The sequence below is a fragment of the Prionailurus viverrinus genome, chromosome A3 (genome assembly GCF_022837055.1).
Source record: "Prionailurus viverrinus isolate Anna chromosome A3, UM_Priviv_1.0, whole genome shotgun sequence".
Lineage (NCBI taxonomy): Eukaryota > Metazoa > Chordata > Mammalia > Carnivora > Felidae > Prionailurus > Prionailurus viverrinus.
In genome coordinates this window covers 25,135,079-25,156,427 of record NC_062563.1, presented here as the reverse complement: position 1 = coordinate 25,156,427, position 21,349 = coordinate 25,135,079, and the positions used below count along the sequence as shown (strand labels likewise).

Sequence of the window (21,349 nt, the reverse complement as noted above, 5' to 3'; positions counted from 1 at the left end):
GGGGGGACAGAGAGAGACAGAGCATGAACAGGGGAGGGGCAGAGAGAGAGGGAGACACAGAATCGGAAACAGGCTCCAGGCTCCGAGCCATCAGCCCAGAGCCTGACGCGGGGCTCGAACTCACGGACCGCGAGATCGTGACCTGGCTGAAGTCGGACGCTTAACCGACTGCGCCACCCAGGCGCCCCTTGATATATTTTTTAAAGTTTATTCATTTTGAGAGAGAGTGAGGGCAAGTAGGGGAGGGGCAGAGAGCAGGAGAGGGAGAATCCCAAGTAGGCTGTGCACTACTGGGGCTCTATCTCACAACCGTGAGCTCATGATCTGAGCCAAAATCCAGAGTTGGACGCTTAACCAACTGAGCCACCCAGGTGCCCCTAGAAAACTAATTTTTTTAAAAACATGAGATCTGATTTGAAATGCTAACAGTTAATTCAGAGGTTTTTTTTTTTTTTAATTTTTTTTTTTTAACGTTTTATTTATTTTTGAGACAGGGAGAGACAGAGCATGAACAGGGGAGGATCAGAGAGAGGGAGACACAGAATCCGAAACAGGCTCCAGGCTCTGAGCTGTCAGCACAGAGCCCGACGCGGGGCTCGAGCTCACGGACCGTGAGATTGTGACCTGAGCTGAAGTCGGCCGCTCAACCGACTGAGCCACCCAGGTGCCCCAATTCAGAGGTTTTTAAACAAATTTGTGTGGGTAAGATAAAACACATCCTTGGCTTGAGCATTTGTTTGTGACCTAGTAGGTAAACAGGTCTGGGGAGCAACTAGACTTTGGATAGGGTCAAATAGAACTGTGTCAGGGACAGCTGCCATTTTGGGCCTGGCTTCTTGGCTTCAAACTGGCCATAGTTTGGAGTGGAAAGAATGAAGTTACAACTTGATAGGTTAGGAAAATTCTCACATTAAATATCACTGTCTGGGAGGCTCTGTCATTTGAGCATCTGATTTCAACTCAGGTCATGATCTCATGGTTTGTGAGTTCGTGCCCCACGTTGGGCTTTGTGCTGACAGGTCAGAGCCTGGAGCCTACTTCAGAGTCTCTATCTCCCTCTCTCTCTGCCCTCCCCTGCTTGCACTCTGTCTCTCAAAAATAAATAAACATTAAAAAAATTTTTAAATTCTCTGTGGGAAGCAGCTTCTATAAAGCTATCTCAGCCCTTAAGAGAGCTTCACCTTTACTCCCCTTGTTTTGCAGTTGAAACTGAGGCCCAGGGAAGAAAGCAGAGCTTTTCTTTAGGAACCTAAGCAGCAGCCATAGGTCCTGGGCAGACCCCGCTTCAAACTCCAGATCTTTGTTGGGTGCTCCTGCCTCACACACTCTTAGGGCATGAGACGAGGTGTTTTGGCATACTTTGGGATGGTTGGTAGAGCTAGGCAAACTCTGTTTCTTGGCATAGCCCTATCATCCTGAGCAAAGGGAGGGTTGAGGTGGCAGTTAGTAATGTGCTTAGTTTCATCTTAGCCCAAAGGGTCTATTTCTGTCACTAGCATCAGATTGACCTTATTTTTTCTACATAGAAAGATGTAGAAGATAGTTCAGCAACAAGGAGCCTCAGTGCCAAGATAGATCCATCCCTCCTCGTGTTTCCTCCCTTCCAGCTCCTTCCTCCTTGAGCCCTCCCTTGTGCATCACCTACCTTCCTCTTTGAGCCCTCCCTTATGCATCACCTACGTTCTCCCACCCCCCATCCCCACTCTTTTATTCTTTGTATTTGTCTCATTGTTGCCCTTCTCCTCCATGGGGAAATTCTTGTAATCCTCTGCAGTAGGCAGAGTCTGGGATTGGACCTGTTTCCAGGGTTTTTAAGGGGACTTGCTCTCAAGTAGGGCAACTAAATAAAGGAGAATAGACATTTTTAAACTGCCCCCTCTTCTCCACCTCACCCCAGATTGGAAAGGATAAAATCTCAACTCTGGGCTTGGCTGCAAGGCTCCTACAATCTGGTGCCACCTCACTTTGCTACCTTCTGTCAGCAGCATGGTAACACCACTGTTTCCCTGTGCTCCTGCTCAATTCAGAATGACTTTGTTATTTGACTGTTTCTCTGAGTAGAAAGCTCTCAGCTCCCTGCCCCCTTTACTAGACAAGCTCCTCTTCATTTTTTCAAAGCATTTCAAATGCCATCTTCTCAATGAAGCTTTCCTTGATCACTCCATAAGCAGAATTAATATTGGTCTTCTTTGCACTTTGCTTCTACTTCTGTAGTTGTACTCTGCTGTTGTATCACACTCAGATCTCCTCTCATTCATGAAATTAAGATCTTATGGGCCAGGGGACAGTGTACTACTTAACTGTTTCCTCTGTGTCTCTGTAACAGGCTTGGCATAAATAGTACTTGCAGAATGAATAACAGAAATGTATGTGTACTGATACCCATGGTATAAACTTGAATATTAAATGCTACAGGTAAAATGTGACAAAGTGCTCTGAACTTTATGGGAGAGAGAGGGGGAGGGACAGAATCCCAAGCAGACTGCACTGTCAGTGTGGAGCCTGATCTGGGGCTCGAACTCACAAATCTGTGAGATCATGACCTTAGCCGAAATCAAGAGTCAGGCACTTAACGGACTGAGCCAGCCAGGCACCCCCCGACCCTCTTTTTAAAAAATTTACTTTGAGAGAGCACATGTATTGGGGGGAGGGGAAGGAGGGGGCAGAGGGAGAGGGAGAGAGAATCCTAAGCAGGTTCTGCACTGTCAGCGTAGAGCCTGACACAGGGCTCAATCTCACGAACAGTGAGATCATGACCTTAGCTGAAATCTAGAGTTGAATGCTTAACTGACTGAACCATTCAGGTGCCCCCCTTTTTTATTTTAGAGAGCATGAGTTAGGGGAGAGTGGTTGAGCGGGGCAGGAAGAGAGAATCTTAAGCAGGCTCCATGCTCAGTACGAAGCCTGACACAGGACTCAATCCCACGACCCTGGGATCATGGCCTGAGCCAAAATCAAGAGTTGGATGCTCAACTGACTGAGCCACCTAGATGCCCCTGTGGAAGTTCTTGAGAACTAACTTCTAATTGGGAGAAATCTTGGAAGTTTCTAAAAACTGGTAGCATTTGAATATGTCCTTGAAAATTCAGAAGAAATTCAACTTAGCAAAGATGGTGGGAAGAACATTCCAGACGGAGGAAATGGTTGGAGTAAAGGCAGTGAAGAAGTACAGAGATTCAGGCCACCACGTACTGCACCCATCTCTTTAGCCAGAATCCTGTTAGAGTGTGTGCTAAGTTTCTAGACCAGCCTAAAGGAAATTCTCTCTCCTGTCTTTTGTACCTTTTTTCTTTTGTGTTCTTCTTTCCTTCTCTTATCTCTTTTTTAAATATCCTTTTTTTAAATGTTTATTTTTGAGAGAGAGTGTGAGCGGGGGAGGGGCAAAGAGCGAGGGGGACAGGATCCAAATCAGGCTCTGCACTGACAGCAGTGAGCCCATTGTGGGGCTCAAACTCAAGAGCTGTGAGATCATGACCTAAGCCGAAGTTGGATGCTCAACCGACTTGATCACCCAGGTGCCCCCTCCCTTTCTCTTACAACGTACTTGACGCCCCCCCCCCCAACCTTTTCCCTTTCTTTTATCTTCCTATTTCTTCAGTCCTCCCCCCCGCCCCCGCTTTTTAACTTTATTGTTGATCTTTTTCTACCTATTTTCTTCTTTCTTGCCCTCTTCCCCAAGTTACCCAGGAAATCCAGTACTTTGGGTTGAAATGTGAATCAGCTATACAATATTTAACTCCAAATAAACACCTCCCTTTGTGAAGAAGTAATTATGGCATAATTGCTTCTTATGTGTCTGTTGTGTTTTATTGGCGTTTTTTTTTTAACCTCCCATGATGCTGGGGGTGTCGTTACCATTTTTTTTTTTTTTTTTGTTTTAGTAGTTGTCATAATGTCAATTTTAATGAGAAATTTCTGCAGACAGTCTTGCCCTTGAGTGGTATGAGCCTTCAGGCAAAGCTAGGGCTGGATGAGTCAGATACGCTCAGGGATCTGTTTGCTCATGCATATGAGTGTCTAGGCCACACACACTCCCTCCAGTCCCTATAAGTTCATATGCTTTGCAACACATAGACACAAAATTGAGTTACAAAGGTGCACACATTGCTTCTCTTCCATACACATCCATATAATCTCTCTTACACCTTTGAATTATGTACTCCCCACCCCCCCTCCTGCCATGTACCAACACATTTATCCTCCTGTACCTCCAGTTCTGTTCTATTTTCTAACCAGGTACTCAGTATGTGTTGCAAAGGTATCTGCAAGCCTGTCTCACAGACACCACACTGTTTACTCCCTTACATATCCACATAGGTCTTCCTCTGTACACAGACACATCTCCCTACAACTTGGGTCTCATACATTCCACACCACACCATCTCCCACTATTGCCTACACCCCTTCCTTAGGTATTTCTAATCTTCATAAGAGACATTTTACTTTCAGACTAGTTTTGAAAGGAAATGTCTTTGCTCATAGCCAAACTAGTGGACCACTAGGAAGTCTGAACTATTACTTATGACAGACCCTTCTGAGGCCCCTAGAATAACTTTGTTATGGTTGGGGTGGGGGAAGGCTGGATCAGACAATAGCTGATTTCTTCTAAATGGTACTACTGTGACCCAAGGTGGATTTGAACCTAGCTATAAACTGGTCCTGTGATTTCAAGGTTCACTTCTATTGGAAGATTATCATGTACTTCATAAAAGAACCACTGCATATGTTCTAAATCAGGTTCTCTAACAAGTTCCTGGAATGCTTCTGTTGTATAGCCAGGTTGGAGGCAGTTATCAAGAGGAAAGAAATAGAAGTAAGATCTGCATTATCTTTTTGTACCACCATGGACAAATTATCTTTTCTGGACCTCAGTTTTCTCACTTGTAGCATAAACAAAGCTCACACTCATAAAGGACCCTTTTGGCTCTAAAATTTTATGCTGCTTTATGAGTTCAGTCTGGGATCCTTTTCTACAACAAAAGTGTTGGTTCTCTGGGTCTACCCTGGGCAAGAGTATTTTAGGCTTTGGCCAGAGGCCAGCAGAGGCAGCCTAGGCCCTGACTTTCTGTCAGAAGCACTGACACAGGTCCTAATTAGAAATGGATCAATACGGGCGGGTAGCCAGGCCTGGGGAGCCTGGGAGAAGCCTCCCCTAGCTAGGGAGAATCTGATTACCATGAAGTAAGTGGCTTCGGTTACACTTGTCAACACTTCAGTTCTGCTGGTATAGTCCTCTTCCCCTGGGACCAGTGGGCAGGGCTGCCCTGAGCAAACAAGGAAATGGTTAACTTGTATTCCCTTTGGTATGTTTTCCTCACCTCTATAAACTTACAATATGATGCTAGGTTTGTAGGACAGGTGTCCTCCTCAGTTGGAAAAATCACTTATTGAATACCTACTAAGTGCTCAATACTGGTTTAAAGCTCCTTTGTGTGTTTATTTCTCCTCTAACAGCCTACAGGGATAGGTTCGAAAAGGAAACTAAAGCTCAGAGAAGTGAAATGACTTGGCTGCCCCATGTCACATAGCATGTTCTTTATTGTACTACACTACGTTTCTAGTATTTGCAACACTGATTCCAAGCTGATGAACTGTTTTCTACTGGGGCCATCCCTTACCTTTTTACCTATTGAACTGGAGCTCAGGCCCTCTCCCTGGAGCCCTTCAAAGACTGGAGGAAATTCTTCAAAATCATTGATGAGGAGGAAGGGAGGAGATGCTCTGCTTGCTTTTGCTCTCCTTTCCAAAGTCCCTAAGGAATGAACAGGCTCTAATGGGAGAGATCAATCATCATTTGGGATCAATGAGAGGACTTCCTCTTGCATGGAGTGCAGAGTCAGGTTTCTGACCGGGCTGTGTGCAAGGAGGGGGAAGGGACTCATGACTGGCTATTTCTAGGTGTTGTAGAATCTGGGGGCTTAACATGTTCAGCCACCGGTGTGGCCATTCAATTTGTTGAGTATTTCCAATGTCTCAGGGCTTGTGCTAGTGCTAAGGATTCCCAGATGAAGACCCAGTCTCTGCCCTGAAAGACCTCACAATCTAGCATCAGAGTCAAACAAGGAAACCATAGTATTCTGTGTATGCCTTAATGGAGGTGTGTGCAAGGGATTCTGGGATTACAGAAGCATGAAGGCGGGCTTTCCTGGGGAAGATAGCTTTGATCTGTTCTTTGAAGGAAGAGGATGAGTTGAGGCAGGCAAAGCAAAGAGCGCCACTCCATACTAGGGAATTAGCACAAAGAAAAGCATAAAAATGTGACGAGCAACTCCTGACAAAGGGGTGGACATTAACTCAGTCCCTAACATGTAGCAAATCAGATTGACAGCCCTAAGCTCTCGCTCCTTGCCAAAGTTGGGGCTATAATCCAGCTACTGTGAATGGCAGTAACACAGGAGCAGCAGGCAGGGAGGAGGAGGTAGATTTATTAGCAGGTGCTGACTGAAACTTAGTTTTAGGGAGGAAACTAAGGAAGGAAGCTGAAGAGCAGCAGCCCTCTGTCGTCTGGGCCAAGCCTACAGAGGTGCTGGGGGTTCTAGGCAGTGGTTTGAAAGCTCATCTGGCCCAGGCACATGTCTTTGGTTCTCCCATGGCAAAATCCTCTGCTCCACTCAGACTGCCCCTCCTTTCTATGTTCTTTTTAAAAAAGAAATTAATGGAATCTGTTCAAAATACCCCTGAAATGAAATTACATTTTTAACTCTAATTACCCTAATTAAAACTTGACAGCCTTAATCCTGAAATGGCAGATATGCTAAGTACCCCATGCCTGTGACAAGCTCACTTACCCAGATGGAATGTTGTTCTGTTCTGGGCTTAGGAGAAAAATTCTTTTGTGTGTTTGTTTTGTTTTTTTCCCATCAGCAATTTAGTCTTTGTTCTCACAGCTTCCCCAAGCTAGGATAGCCATACTTGTGGGCTATAGGCTTGCCCAGGACTTTTAATCTCCATAGAGATCCCTTTGTATTCAGAGGTGATACTCCTGATGATTCTTAGCACATACCTTTGAATTTCCTCTTCAGTTGAGGTTGGACTTCATGCTGTGAGCCTCTCTCTGGGTGAAATCCTCTGGATACCAGGGAACTGTGCTTATTAGAAGACTGCTGATCTAGGGCTAAGTATGGGTCTAGATCAGTTTATGGCTGGTATTGAGGATAACAGTTTGAGGTCAGGGACAGGGAGCTCTGAAAGTAAGATCTCTCGTCTCTTCACATATCTTGCACAGGCTAGGGCCATCTAGTAAAATGCTTGGTCTTAACTAATTACCCGTGAGCCCCAGGGAACACAATGGGGAGAGAGATGGGACACCCCTTGAAGTAGACTGAAGGCTTTGATGCTCTGAGTCATCTCACGGTTCTGTTAGAAACAAAGTTCCCTGTGTTCTAGTGACCTCCTTTCAGCCTTAGAAGCCTGTTCAGTCAGTGGACACTGGACAGTGGGTGCTATGTGAGGTACTGCAAGGGATACAGAGTTGAATGTGACACAATGCCCCCGAGAAGCTGACAATGTAGGGAAGTGGGGAGGGAGTGGTGGGTGAGGGACAGCCATATAGATGACTGATTACATAAGGCAAGCAAAGATTTTTCACAGGTGTTGGTATTTGAGCTTGTTCCTGAATAGGTAATATTGGCAAAGGAATGGAGGGCATTGCAGGTGTCAGGGAATATCATGGGGGAAAGGTAGGAAGTTGCCAGGTGACAGTTTGCTGTGATTGGAGTATACTGTGCAGGGGAAGGATATGGTAGAGGATAGGGGTAGAGTTTAAACTTTATCTTGTAGGCAAAGGGGATCCATGAGGGTTTAGGGCTTGTCATATGGGTGTGTGTGATGGATTGGGCAACAGGGTGATTGGAGACAGATTAGTTAGGACGGGTGTCAGCAAACTATGGCCTGTGGACTGAATCCAGTCTGCTGCCTCTTTTCATAAAATTGTACTGGGCTACAGCTACACTTCTTTGCTCCTCTGGGATTGTTTTTATATTACAGTGGCAAAGTTGAATACTACAGAGACTGCTGTAGCCCACAAAACCTAAAATACTTACTATCTGGCCCTATACAGAAAAAGTTTGCTGACTTATGAGTCAGAAAGTAATTATGAAATTTCTGTAAGAGAAGATAAATGTTAGGACTAGGCCTGAAACGGATTGGAAGTATCCAATGAGACTTCTCAGAAGGAACGACTGAATGCTTTAACAGAGGACACTTGCCTTGCCTACCTCTAAAAACTTTATGAAGGTCAAATTTGCTGAAAGTCACCATGGTTACAAAAGGACTCGAGATGCCAGCAACTCCCAATTTGCCCTTATTAGCTTTGTGACCTCGGACAAATCACTTAACTTCCCAGAAGTTCAGGTGAGTATGGTGAATAGACCAAAGAAAAGACTCCGTCCTGGCAGATTCTCCGCATGGTGTAGGGCTCTTGCCACTTTTGTGCTTCAGTCTGAGCGCCCTCTAATGGAAAAGACCAGTATCCTCAAATCTGGAACGTAGTTTGAGTTGAGAGGTTGGGGATCTGTGGGCAGAGGGTTTTGATCACCCAGAGCAGCTGCTGTTATGGGAGAGGGGCTCATGAGTCTTTGAGGACACTGTGTACCATTCTTCCTTAACTGCTGACACTTGTTCTAGCCAGATTGAACTTTGCATCAAGAGCGTTTTAGGCCTGTGTAAACCTAAAGGCTGGATTTATTTCTCAGTCACCTCTCCCAGCTAGAAACTGCATAAGTACCATTTGGCATCCTTTATGAATTTCTCCCTGCCACTAGATTGACACCCCTCCCACCATGCCTCATTCCCCTTTTCCTAGAACATTGTGCATCTGCTCTATAGGATAGGAAAAAACACTACATGGGGAGACCACAGTGGTAGGTTCCAAACTCGTTTCCCTTTAGCTTTCTTTGTGACTGAAGTCACAGTTTGTTTCATGTCTCTGGTCCTTCTGTAGGCTTCAGTACAAATGGCTTTAGCCATTTCTTGGAATTTGAGATTTTTTTTCCCCTAAGACCATAACTTCAGAACACAGCATTCCCCTACCTCCTACTTTCCCTCCCTCCTTTCAATCTAGAATATTAGTATATTCCCACACCCCATTTGCTTGAAATTCACAGCCTTTGTGAGGAGAGTAGTCCTATCTCTAGCTGTTTTTACTGGCAGGTTCTAGGAACTGTCACTCAGTCTAATTACTGGCATGGAATAGGCCCTGGAGGTCAGGTCCATGTGATCCTAGAGGTTCAGCAAGGCATGGTGTTTCTAGGATGGGCAGTCTAGTTCAGTACAGGCAAACATTTGGCCCTGGGCATCCATGATACAGTAGAGGAAGGTGTTGATCCAGGCAATTTGCAGACTCCCCCCCCCCCCCCCCCATTTAAAACCTCACAACTCTGAGATAGGTGATATTCCTATTCCTATTTTACAGACGTGGAAACTGTTTTAGAGGATCATTCAGTAAACATGACTCACTCATTGAGGGTGCAGGGAAACAAATATTCCTTGTTCCCAAGTAAGGGAGAATGGTAGAGGACATAAACAAGTAAACGTTGATCAAAGCTCTAAGAGGATACTTGAGAGCAAGAGAGCGAGAGCAGTTAAAAGTAACTGTGTTTAAGGATACCTTGTTTTGGTGGCAGAGCCTGGGCTCAAACCCAGGTAGATCTGCATTCTATTTATACTGTACTGTGCTGCCTTCCCTGCAGAAGGGTGGGGAGGGCAGCAAACTCAAGTGCAAGTCCAGATTTGTAGGCAGTCTCTGGAGAATGGCTTTAGTCCTACAAGGGCCTGAATTTTTAGGCAGGTGACTAGGGCAGGGGTTATCACATGGACTTGGGCCCTTTTGTAAAATAGAGCACATAATTTTGTAACCTCTAGAAGGTGAAGTCTGGTGGTCAGCACTGGCTGACCTGGTATCCTGGAATACCACAGGGAGCCCATAGTCATCTCTGCTAGGAGAATGGGAGGAAACATTGATATCCAGGCCCTGTGGGTAGGGGATGGAGGTTGCTGTTCAGAGTGATTTAAGTATTTCCTGCCTGGGGTCAGAATTAGTTTGAGGACTGGATTGGAGTTGCTGATCCCACCTGAAATGATAGAGCTAAGATAGACACTGAAAGGGAAGGGAAGAGATTTTAGAGGTTGACAGGAGCTGGCCTTCAGGCTAAAAAAATAAGCCTTATTAGATTCTAACATCATTACAGCTTAAAAACTTAAGCCATTTTCTTCTTAGTACAGCCTTTGCAAATACTGGCTCCTTTTCCAGGAGACCAGGCCATGGCTAGCTCTAGGCTGTAATATCCTTCAGTCCTGCTGCTTCACCTTGGGTCCTGTCCTCTGAAGCTCCCAATAGTGCTAGATTTGGTTTCTTCATTTGTGTCATGGGGATTGGACTAGCAGACTGAGGGCTTTTTTTTTTTTTTTTTTTTTAACTTTTTGAAGTTTGTTTATTTTGAGAGAGAACAAGTCAGGAGGGGCAGAGAGAAGGAGAACAGAATCCCAGGCAGGCTCTATACCATCTGTGCAGAGCCTGATATGGGCTTTGAACTCATAAACCATGAGATCATGACTTGAGCCAAGGTCAAGAGTCAGGCACTTAACTGACTGAGCCACCCAGGCATCCTTAGCAGACTGAGGTTTAAGTGTACTGTCCTTAGCATCTCTTTTAGCCACCAGATCTGAAGTTCATTTTTAAGGCTAACTTTGAATCTCACTGTTGATACCTACAGTCTTCACATAACTGAACTGAATACCAGCTAAAATGGCACAGATTCTTTTTTTTTGCCTGACCATCTACTTGTGATTAGTTATTTATTTTACTTTTTATTTATTTAAAAAAATTTTAAATATTTATTTATTTATTTTTGAGAGAGAGACACACAGAGACAGAGCACAAGTGGGGAAGGGTAGAAAGAGAGAGGGAGACACAGAATCCGAAGCAGGCTCCAGGCTCTGAGCTGTCAACACAGAGCCTGACGTGGGGCTCAAACTCATAAGTCATGAGATCATGACCTGAGCTGAAGTCTGACGTTCAACCAACTGAGCCATCCAGGCACCTTTTTATTTATTTTTTTAATGTTTATTTATTTTTGAGAGAGAGTGCAAACGGGAAGGGCAGAGAGAGAGAGAGAAAGACACAGAATCTGAAGCAGGCTCCAGGCTCTGAGCTGTGCACATGGAGCCCGATGTGGGGCATGAATCCATGAACTGTGAGATCATGACCTGAGCTGGTCAGACACTCAACTGACTGAGCCACCCAGGTGCCCCCATCTACTTGTGATTTTAATTTGGGGGTAAAATTGGCATTATCTCTCAGATCCTGGCTTTCCACCCATAACTGAGATTCTTGGGCTGAGTCCATATCTACAGAACCTTGCTTTTTAAATACCTATTCAAAATCAGTATGTGAACTTGAAACTTACAGTTCCTGGTTCCACATTGAGGAACCTCCAAAGTCATTCTGAACTGTAGGAAGAGGAAGTGCCCTGATTGGAAGTAGGCATCTAGCCTTGCCACTGACTTCTTCTGTGACTCTGGACAGATCCTCTTGCCACTCTGGTTTTACTGCCCCTTGTAAAATGGTGGGGTGTCTTCCATCTCTGGTCTCATCAGGGACAGAAAGCCATCTTTGTATACAGTTCAGTTGCAGAGCACTATCTGGCCCAAGCGTTGGTGTGTGGGTTACAGATTATAAACCTTTAGATTCTCCCTTTCAACTCAGACGGGGGAAGGGGGAACCATCCAACTGTCTCATTAGCATGGAGAAAAGAAAACAGTAATTACTTGTTCCTCCCTTGATGATTCCTGCGGGGTTGGTTCTTCTAGGGAAGGAGGAGGGGGAAACTGGAGACAGCTCCAGCTGAAGAAGAAGAGCTGTTAGCTGTTCAGAAAATGCAGAGGCAAGAATGATTGTCTTGCACATCTGTTGTATTCTCTGGACATTCCTCCAGGCAGCCTAGAGACTGCCTGGATTGAGTTTCATCTATTTATGGCACAAATACTGTTCTCATACACGGACATGGATTAGGCTCAAGAGCCCTAATGTCACCTGTCATAAGAAGCCAGCTGCCCTTGAGGGCCTCCTTTTGTGATATGCTGGGCATCCTGACAACCTGTCTTTGTTGGGGAGTAGAGGAGGGTTTTACTGAGCTATTTTGTGACCTGGCTGCATTTTTATTATGTTGTGAGTCATCTTTTTAGCCCCCATGGCAAACCACAGCCAGTTGGTTTATTATGCCTGGGCACAGGCAGCTACACAATAGAGTCAGTCACAAGAGTCAAGGTCAGGTATTCTTGTGAGTGGGAGGAGTTTAGAACTGCCGGACCATGCGGTTTGGTCAAGGCTAGGAAAAGCAGGCCTCACAAGGATTGAGGCAGTTAGAGTTTTGAGGCCAAGAGGGTTAGGGGGCAGCTAGAACAGAACTAACAAATAAGGTTGGCAAGCATGGCTCCTGGGACAAAGGCTATTTGTTCAAGGGCCAATCTTACACTCTCTGGATATGGGCATTTTGCACCCTCAAGTGCTGATCATAGCAGAAGTGGGTCTGAGGCCACCTGCAGGTGAGCCCTGCCTGATTGAGCTTGGAGCTCTTATGCTATGATTATTTCCTGGGGCTGCTCATTCTTGCCTTGGTTGCTGGCCTAGAGAACCCAGCTTCTATTTTCCTTTCCCTCTCCAGAGGAAAATATCACTTCAGCAATACCTTTCAGTCAGTCTTCCTGTAGGCCCTGGAGATTGCTTTTCTCTAAACAGCAACGTTTTGATAGAAACATGCTATTAAAATTTTTTTCTTTCTTTCTTTCTTTCTTTCTTTCTTTCTTTCTTTCTTTCTTTCTATCTTCCTTTCTTCCTTCCTTCCTTCCTTCCTTCCCTTCCTTCCCTTCCTTCCCTTTCTTTTCTTTCTTTTCTTTCTTTCCAAATGTAGATGATTTCTTCTATCACAATCTTTCCTTAGCCCCCTGAAGCACTCCCTTGTCTTGTTCCAGGCCTTTTGCTTGGTTCCCCACTCTCCCAAAAGCGTTTTATGTCCAGGACTCAGTTCTTCCCCCAATTTTCTGTTAATTCACTTCCTGGCTCCTCTCCCCTAGTTGCCAGCTGTAGTTGTACTCCTGTAGAACGTGCTATTGTTTATTTAAAATAATGTCCTGTGGGAATGCAAGCTGGTGCAGCCACTCTGGAAAACAGTATGGAGGTTCTTCAAAACTCTAAAAAGAGAACTACCCTACAACCCAGCAATTGCGCTACTAGGTATTTATCCACAGGATACAGGTGTGCTGTTTCGATGGGACACATGCACCCCCATGTTTATAGCAGCACTGTCAACAATAGCCAAAGTATGGAAAGAGCCCAAATGTCCATTGATGGTTGAATGGATAAAGAAGATGTTGGAGATACACACACACACACACAATGGAGTATTACTCGGCAATCAAAAAGAATGGTATCTTGCCATTTGCAACTACATGGATGGAACTAGAGGCTATTATGCTAAGTCAAATTAGAGAAAGACAAAAATCATATGACTTCACTCATATGAGGACCTTAAGAGACAAAACAGATGAACATAAGGGAAGGGAAACAAAAATAATATAAAAACAGGGAGGGGGACAAAACAGAAGAGACTCATAAATATGGAGAACAAACTGAGGGCTACGGGAGGGGTTGTGGGAGGGGGGATGGGCTAATTGGGTAAGGGGCATTAAGGACTCCTGAAATCATTGTTGCACTATATGCTAACTAATTTGGATATAAATTTTAAAAAATAAAAAATAAAATGAAAAAAATAAAATAAAATAATGGCCTGACCCAAGGGAAGGACTGCTTCTCTTCAGACTAACTTATAGTCATCTGTGCCATTGTAAAGTGCTTCTCAGAAATAGGGACGATATGCACATCTAGGACATAGTACATGCTGAATCTTGCAAAGGTGTTCATAGCATTGTATTCCCTCCTGGTATTAGGTTTTTTGTAATTTTTTAAAGGTTTTATTAAGAAAATTTTTTTTATGTTTATTTTTGAGAGAGAGTAAGAGAGAGCGTGAGTGGGGGAGGGGCAGAGAGAGAGGGAGACACAATCCTAAGCAGGCTCCAGGCTCGGAGCTGTCAGCACAGAGCCCAATGTGGGGCTCAAACCCATGAACTGTGAGATCATGATCTGAGCTGAAGTTGGACTCTTAACCAACTGAGCCACCCAGACCCCCCCTTTAAGATTTTATTTATTTATTTATTTTTAATTTTATTTTTAATTTTTTAAAATTTACATCCAAATTAGTTAGCATATAGTGCAACAATGATTTCAGGAGTAGGTTCCTTAGTGCCCCTTACCCATTTAGCCCATTCCCCCTCCCACAACCCCTCCAGAAGATTTTGTTTTTAAGTAATCTGTACACCCAATGTGGGGCTCAAACTTAAAACCCCGAAATCAAGAGTTGTATGTTCTACCAACTGAGCCAGGCAGGTGCCTCTTTATTAGGTGTTTTGATCCGGTATTTGAGTTCAGCCCAGGCTGGACCTGTCATGGCTTCTTGACTGTTTGATACAGTCCTGGAACATCTTGTTCTTTAGGGTGTGGTATCTAGTTTGGAAATCATCCCTCTTTCCTTCCTTACTATAACAGCTGGCTGAGAGCTCCTTGGGAAGGCCTGGTAAGCCAAGTCCTACAAGTCTGGAACTTGATGGTACACTTGCATTCCACCCCTGCCCATCATTTCCCCAGGCATCTGAAACCAGTAGTTGCTTCATGAAGTATAAAATGGGAGAATTTGGTCCATTTCCTAAAACTTTATTATTGGTACCTATATGGGGGCGGGGAGGGGGTTCTCCTTATTTTTGAGCAGGAGAAAATGCAAGGTACATGGTAGAAAGAACACAGTTTTTGGAGTCAGACCTTGGTTTCAGTAAGTTCTGTTTTCTAGCTGTGTGGTATTAGACAAGTTATTTCTCTGAGGCTCAGTTTCCTCCTTTAAGATAGGGATAATTCTACTAACCTCAAAAGGTTATTGGAAATAAATGAAAATAATTATGGTTTTGGGCATAGGACATGATACATACATAATAGGTAAGGGCAAATGTGCATTTTTTTCTCCTGGGTCTTTTTATTGCTTCTGATTTGTCCTTTTGTGGTACTTAAGTGGAATAATAATAACTATCCTTGAGTCACTTTTGCCAGGCTCTGAGCTGTGGGCTTTCCCAAGCTCTCACTTATTTCTCCTAATACCACATTTATGAAGCAGGAACTATTTTTAACAAATATAGGAAACTGAGGCACAGAAGGTCAGTACCTTGCCTAAGGTCACAAAGCTAGTAAGAGACAGAGCTAGGATTCAAACCCAGGTGTCTGATTCTAGAGCCTGAGCTCTTCACCACTGATCATTATTGATCATTACTACTTTTACTTTTCCTGAGTAATACGTTACTTCTAGTGGTTCTTATTTTCTCTCTACTTGGACTTACGGGGATTTGCGTGCATGTGGTCCATGAGCTTTTCTTAGTCTTTTTTTTTTTTAATATATATATTTTTAATGTTTATTCATTTTTGAGAGATAGTGCAAGTGGGGGAGGGGCAGAGAGAGAGAGAGGGAGACACAGAATCTGAAGCAGGCTCCAGGCTCTGAGTTGTCAGCACGGAGCCTGACATGGGGCTCGAACTCTTGAACTGTGAGATCATGACCTGAGCTGAAGTCAGATGCCTAACCAACTGAGCCACCCACGTGCCCCAGGTTTTCTTAGCCTTGGTTGGTGCCTCATTTGATGGAAGTATAGACAATGACCCTGTTTGCTCCAGTTCTTCCTAATTTTTCCACTCAGAGCAGATCCCTTCAACTGAAGGGTGGTACAGCCCTCTTTCTTTCTTTCAATTTTTTTTTTTTCAACGTTTATTTATTTTTGGGACAGAGAGAGACAGAGCATGAACAGGGGAGGGGCAGAGAGAGAGGGAGACACAGAATCGGAAACAGGCTCCAGGCTCTGAGCCATCAGCCCAGAGACTGACGCGGGGCCCGAACTCACGGACCGCGAGATCGTGACCTGGCTGAAGTCGGACGCTCAACCGACTGCGCCACCCAGGCGCCCCCAGCCCTCTTTCTTTCTTAAGAGACCATCCCCTCATTCCTTCTTTACCATTTACATAAAACCAAGTAAATTTACAGTTAAAGTGTTCTTGCCAATCTTTCTGATCCCTCTGAAGATCCTTCAGAAGAGCAGATGCTGTCTCCCTCTTACAGACATGGAAACTAAGGTCCAGGAAGGTGAAATGACTTGTCCAAGGTCACACAGTGAATTAGAGGTAGAGCTGGAACTAGCTGTTACGTTTTCTGCCTTTCTCTACTAAAAATACAGTAAGGAGAGGTGGTGTGTATAATTTGCAGATCAGACCTAAAGAAGGTTAAGCTTTATTAGGACCCAGATCAAATGAGTTCTGAAGGGACCCTGCCTCCATCATCCACATCTTCACCTTAGTTCTTTCATACATATTTGAGGAACACAGCAGAAAGGGAGAATCACTTTCCCCTTAGGGTTCAACAAAGCTTTCATGATAGTTTGCTGTGGGGAAGCATTCAGAGGCTGCAGTGTCTCCTCATCCATAAGGAAGGTTGGATTCCCAGGGCTTACTAGCCTGGAATGACCCTTGTGAAGGAGCAGAGGAATGTCAGAACCTGTATGTCTTCTGACTTCTGCAGGTTTTAGCTTAAGCCAGGTGAGGGTTGCGCTGGAGCAGGATAGTGGTAAGAACTGAGGATAGGAGCCCTGAGGAATTTCATTTTACCCCCCCTGCTGGTAGATTTTGTCAGGGGGTTTGGACAAGCAATTTGAAATTTATAAAGAGGAATTCCTACTACTCCTCTTAAAAAAAAAAAAAAATCCTTGGTTTTGGCACCAGAAAAGAAACCTTTCCCAAAGTCTAGGCCTTGGACATTTCAGTTGTGGCTGAGACATTACCTTCCTTTTTATCTTCTTCCTTCTCTCCTTTCACCCCTTTCTTCTCCCTCCTTTTTCTCGTATCCAGTCAGCTTCCCATTTCTTTCCTCACCTCTCCTTTAACTCCTGAAAACAAGAATGGGGAAAGGGTACCTTCAGACAACAGATTAGTAGATAGGTGGTAATATAGATACTGGGGCTACAAGTCATAACTTGGAGCTTGACATTTTGGACATTACTTCTGGACCTCAGAACAATGGTTGATGGAACAGGTGCTTATTCATTTATTTGCTTATGTACAGTGTCTTCTAAGTATAACCTGCCAGGCTCTGTTTCAGATACTTGGGCTATTCTAGTTAATAAGACCCTAAACCTGCCAATAAAATTATAGTCTTATGGGTAAGACATAGCAACAGTAAACCTCCTCCCCTACTCCCTCATTCAAATCATTGAATTTTAAGGTGGGAAGAGCTTTAGAGTTTATTTGGTATTCCAGACCATGAAGTAAGTAAACATACAGGCTTTGGAATAAAGTAAAGCAGACCTGGGTTCAAATTCTAGCTCTGCTACTTACTAGCTGTTTGACCTTGAATGGCACACTTAGCCTTGCCCATGTTCAGTTACCTTAGGTATAAAATGGACCTGCCATCACTTCTTCACATTATGAGGGTTAACTGCACAACACCTAGCTCAGTGTCTGGTGCATAGTAGTAGCATGTGTTTTTCTGTCATTCTGCATCAATGCCTGGCTTAAGTCCTTGCTCCTTTGAAACTTCTAAGGCCATCTCCTGTCAGCCTAGTTTCTTTCTCCATTTTTATAACAGATGGAGCACTCTTTGAACTGTTGGATCCTACCTAATATTATTAGTCGTCCTTTACAGGAAGTTCACAGAGTCCCACCCTGGAATGCAAGGAGGATAAGAACTGTTCTTATCCATCCTTCTGTCTTCTATAACCCTAACTTAGAGCTGTGACCATGACCAGCCAGGCCCAGGAAGTAGTTTTTTGATTGGCTAAGAAGGCTTCTATAAATAAACTTCCGAGTGTTTCGCAGTGAAAAAAAGAGCTATTGAAGACCTGGCCCAAAGTCTCCCATCCTAACTCTTCTCCCACTCCCCTTCTGTTACCACATTGATTCTCACAAAATCCCTGTCCTGTAATCAGGATGGGGATTGTATCTCCATTTTGTAGAAATCTGAGGCTCAGATTAGAACCCAGGTCCTTTGTTAGGTGATAGATCCAGAGTAAGGTAAGAGTAGCAGAAATGAGAACAGAAATCTTAACTGACTAGGTCTTCGTTCTCTGGAAACAGCAGGAATCTTTACAAGGAAGAAGGAACAGAAGAGTTGGTTTTGAGGCCTTACCTGATGATGAGGCCAGAGTCAGGTCTAGTCACAGTTAGAGATAATTTGAGAATGTGACAGAGTGGTGAGAAAGGGTTCAGAATAACTTCATAGATTTGCTAGGCCTTGAAGATTAAGAAGGATATGAATATGTACAAAATTCCAAGTGAGATAACAGCATGGACAAAAGGATGAGAGCTGGAAAGCCCATAATAGAGGTAAGACAGATGATGACTAGATGAAGGCATACCTAGAGAGCAAAGCTTAGGTGATTGGTAGCTGTGATATTTTTTCCTCTTTTTTTCTTAACTTTTTTTGAGCAGGAAAGTGGCCTTGGGAACATTAGTCTGGCAGTGTTAGGCCCAGTAGTTAGAGCACGGAGGGGTAGGAGATTAGTGAAAGAGAGACTGGGGAAGACACTACTGTAACAGTCCTTGTAATGTCAATTTAAAAAAAATTTTTTTTCAACGTTTTTTATTTATTTTTGGGACAGAGAGAGACAGAGCATGAACGGGGGAGGGGCAGAGAGAGAGGGAGACACAGAATCGGAAACAGGCTCCAGGCTCTGAGCCATCAGCCCAGAGCCCGACGCGGGGCTTGAACCCACGGACCGTGAGATCGTGACCTGGCTGAAGTCGGACGCTTAACCGACTGCGCCACCCAGGCACCCTGTAATGTCAATAATTTTTAAGAAATATTCCAGCATTGCAGGCAAGAGATAGATCCTGAACCAAGAGGAGGTTGACACAGTAGGGAATAAAGAACAACAGTTTAGATGTAGAGCTCTTAGCATGGCAACAAAAAAACCACGAGGATTTGGCAATTGAGGGAATGGGGCATAAGGAAAGGAGAGGTTGGAGAGCATTAACATTTGGAGTCTCAGTACTTGGGAGAATGGTTATATCATTTGCTGAACTGCAGAGGCTGGGAACAAGGAGATGAGTTCAGTTTATCAACATGTTGAATTCGAGGTGCTAATAGTTTATTCGCCTTACTGCCCACCTCCTAGTGCCTCTGCCTTTGTCCTTTGATCTGGGCCTACAGAGATCATTCAGTTCCATGTATTTCCTGCTTTGTTTCCAGGCCTGGAACCCCCGGGGGATCCCTCCACTCATGTCTTGGAGCAACTGTTTCTCCCTGTCTGAAATAAGATAGTGCATGTAAGATGCTTAGCCTGGTACCTACTCTTTCAAAGTGTGCATTAAATGTTAGTGGCTATTAAATGGCTGTTGTTGTGGTTGTCATCATATCTTTGTGATCACAGTAGCTAGAGATTTAGAGAAACGTCTGGAACCACCTGGCTAAAGGACAGTCATTTAGCTGGTATTCAGTAAGAAGTCTGGACTGCAAGTAAATGGAGAGGATTTCAGGCTGGGTGTAAATGAGGGCTCTGAGCCATATCAGCTAGGACTAGGGTATGAGTATGTTTCCTGTCTTTTTCTTCTGTTTTTGAGAAGTTGGTATAATGTGGTTAAGAGGGCAGGGCAAGCCCCAGAGGTTGGACTTCCTGAGTTCAGGTCTCAACTCTACCTTCCTCCTCCTCCTCCTTCTCCTCTTTCTTTCTTTCTTTCTTTCTTTCTTTCTTTCTTTCTTTCTTCCTTTTTCTTCTTCTTCTTCTTCTTCTTTTAAAGTTTATTTATTTATTTATTTTGAAAGAGAGCATGAGTGGAGGAGGGGCAGAGAGAGAGAGTCCCAAGCAGGCTGTGTACTGTCAGTGCGGAACCTGACGTGGGGCTCAAGCCCACATACTGTGAGATCATGTCCTGAGCTGAAATCAAGAGTCAGACACTTAACCGACTGAGCCACCTCATTGCCCCTCAGCTCACTGCCCCTTCTGTTAGCTGTGTAACTTGGGCAAATTTACTTCTCCGTGCCTCAGTTTCCCCAGAAGTAAAATGGGGAAATAACAGCAATCTTCTGAGATTGTTGAAAATCCTTTATTTGTATTAATCTTTACAACAGTGCTTGACATGTGCTACTGTTCTCCACAACCCTAGAATCCCCTCTGTTCCACATTCCAGGTAAATATACTCTTTCTTCCCACCCAACAGAGGAAGGGATGAGTAGAGGCCTGAAGCCAGTTGTAGAGTGCTTGAAAGTTTGTCCCAGCTGGGATCCAGGTTATCTAAGCCTGGAGGAACCTGGCCCAAGATGGAGGCAGAGAGTTGTCCAGATGACCTGAATTCATTTCCAGTTCTTTTTTTCCTTTTTTTTTTTTTTTTTTAAGATTTTATTTATTTTTATTTACTATTTATTTATTTATTTATTTATTTATTTATTTATTTATTGGGAGCATAAGTTGGGGAGGGGCAGAAAGAGAGGGAAAGAGAAAAATCCCAAGAAGGCTCTGCACAGACAGTGCAGAGCCTGACTTGGGGCTTGATCTCATGAACTGAACCGTGAGATCATGACCTGACCTGAAATCAAGAGTTGGGTGCTTAACTGACTGAGCCACCCAGGTGCTCACATTTATTTATTTATTTTTAAAGATTTTATTTTTACGTAATCTCTATACTCCCAATGTAGGGCTTGAATTTACAACCCTGAGATCAATGTAGGGCTTGAATTTACAACCCTGAGATCAAGAGTTGCATGCTCTACCGACTGAACCAGCCAGGCACCCCTCCATTCCCAGTTCTGCCACTGATTTACTTTGACCTTGGGCAAGTCATTTAACCTCTGAGCCACAGTTTTCTCATATATAAAATAGGGGTCATAATTAATTCCTCCATATATACTTAATATCTCATTCTTTCCCTCACTACATTCTAGCTATATTGACTTTCTTGTTCCTTTAAGCATAACAAGCTTCTTCTTGCCTATTATTGCTGCAGGGTCTTTGCACTTGGTATTCTTCCTCTCTGAAACAGTCTTCCCTCAGACCTTTGCAGATCTTACTCCCTCACTTCATTCAGGTCTTTTTTTTTTTTTTTTTTTTTAATTCTGAGAGAGCATGAGTGGGGGAGGGGCACAGAGAGAGGGACACACAGAATCCGAAGCAGGCTTCAGGCTCTGAGCTGTCAGCACAGAGCGTGATGTGGGGCTCAAACTCACAAACTGTGGGATCATGACCTGAGCTGAAGTCGGACACTTAACATACTGAGCCA

The 21,349-nt window shown here is 44.1% G+C and overlaps 1 protein-coding gene across 6 annotated transcripts in view; it reads left to right on the top strand.

The window, feature by feature from the left end:
• Positions 1 to 21,349, top strand: part of RALY (RALY heterogeneous nuclear ribonucleoprotein) — a 96,109-nt gene that overhangs the window by 17,556 nt on the left and 57,204 nt on the right. The gene's annotated exons all lie outside the window — the stretch shown is intronic.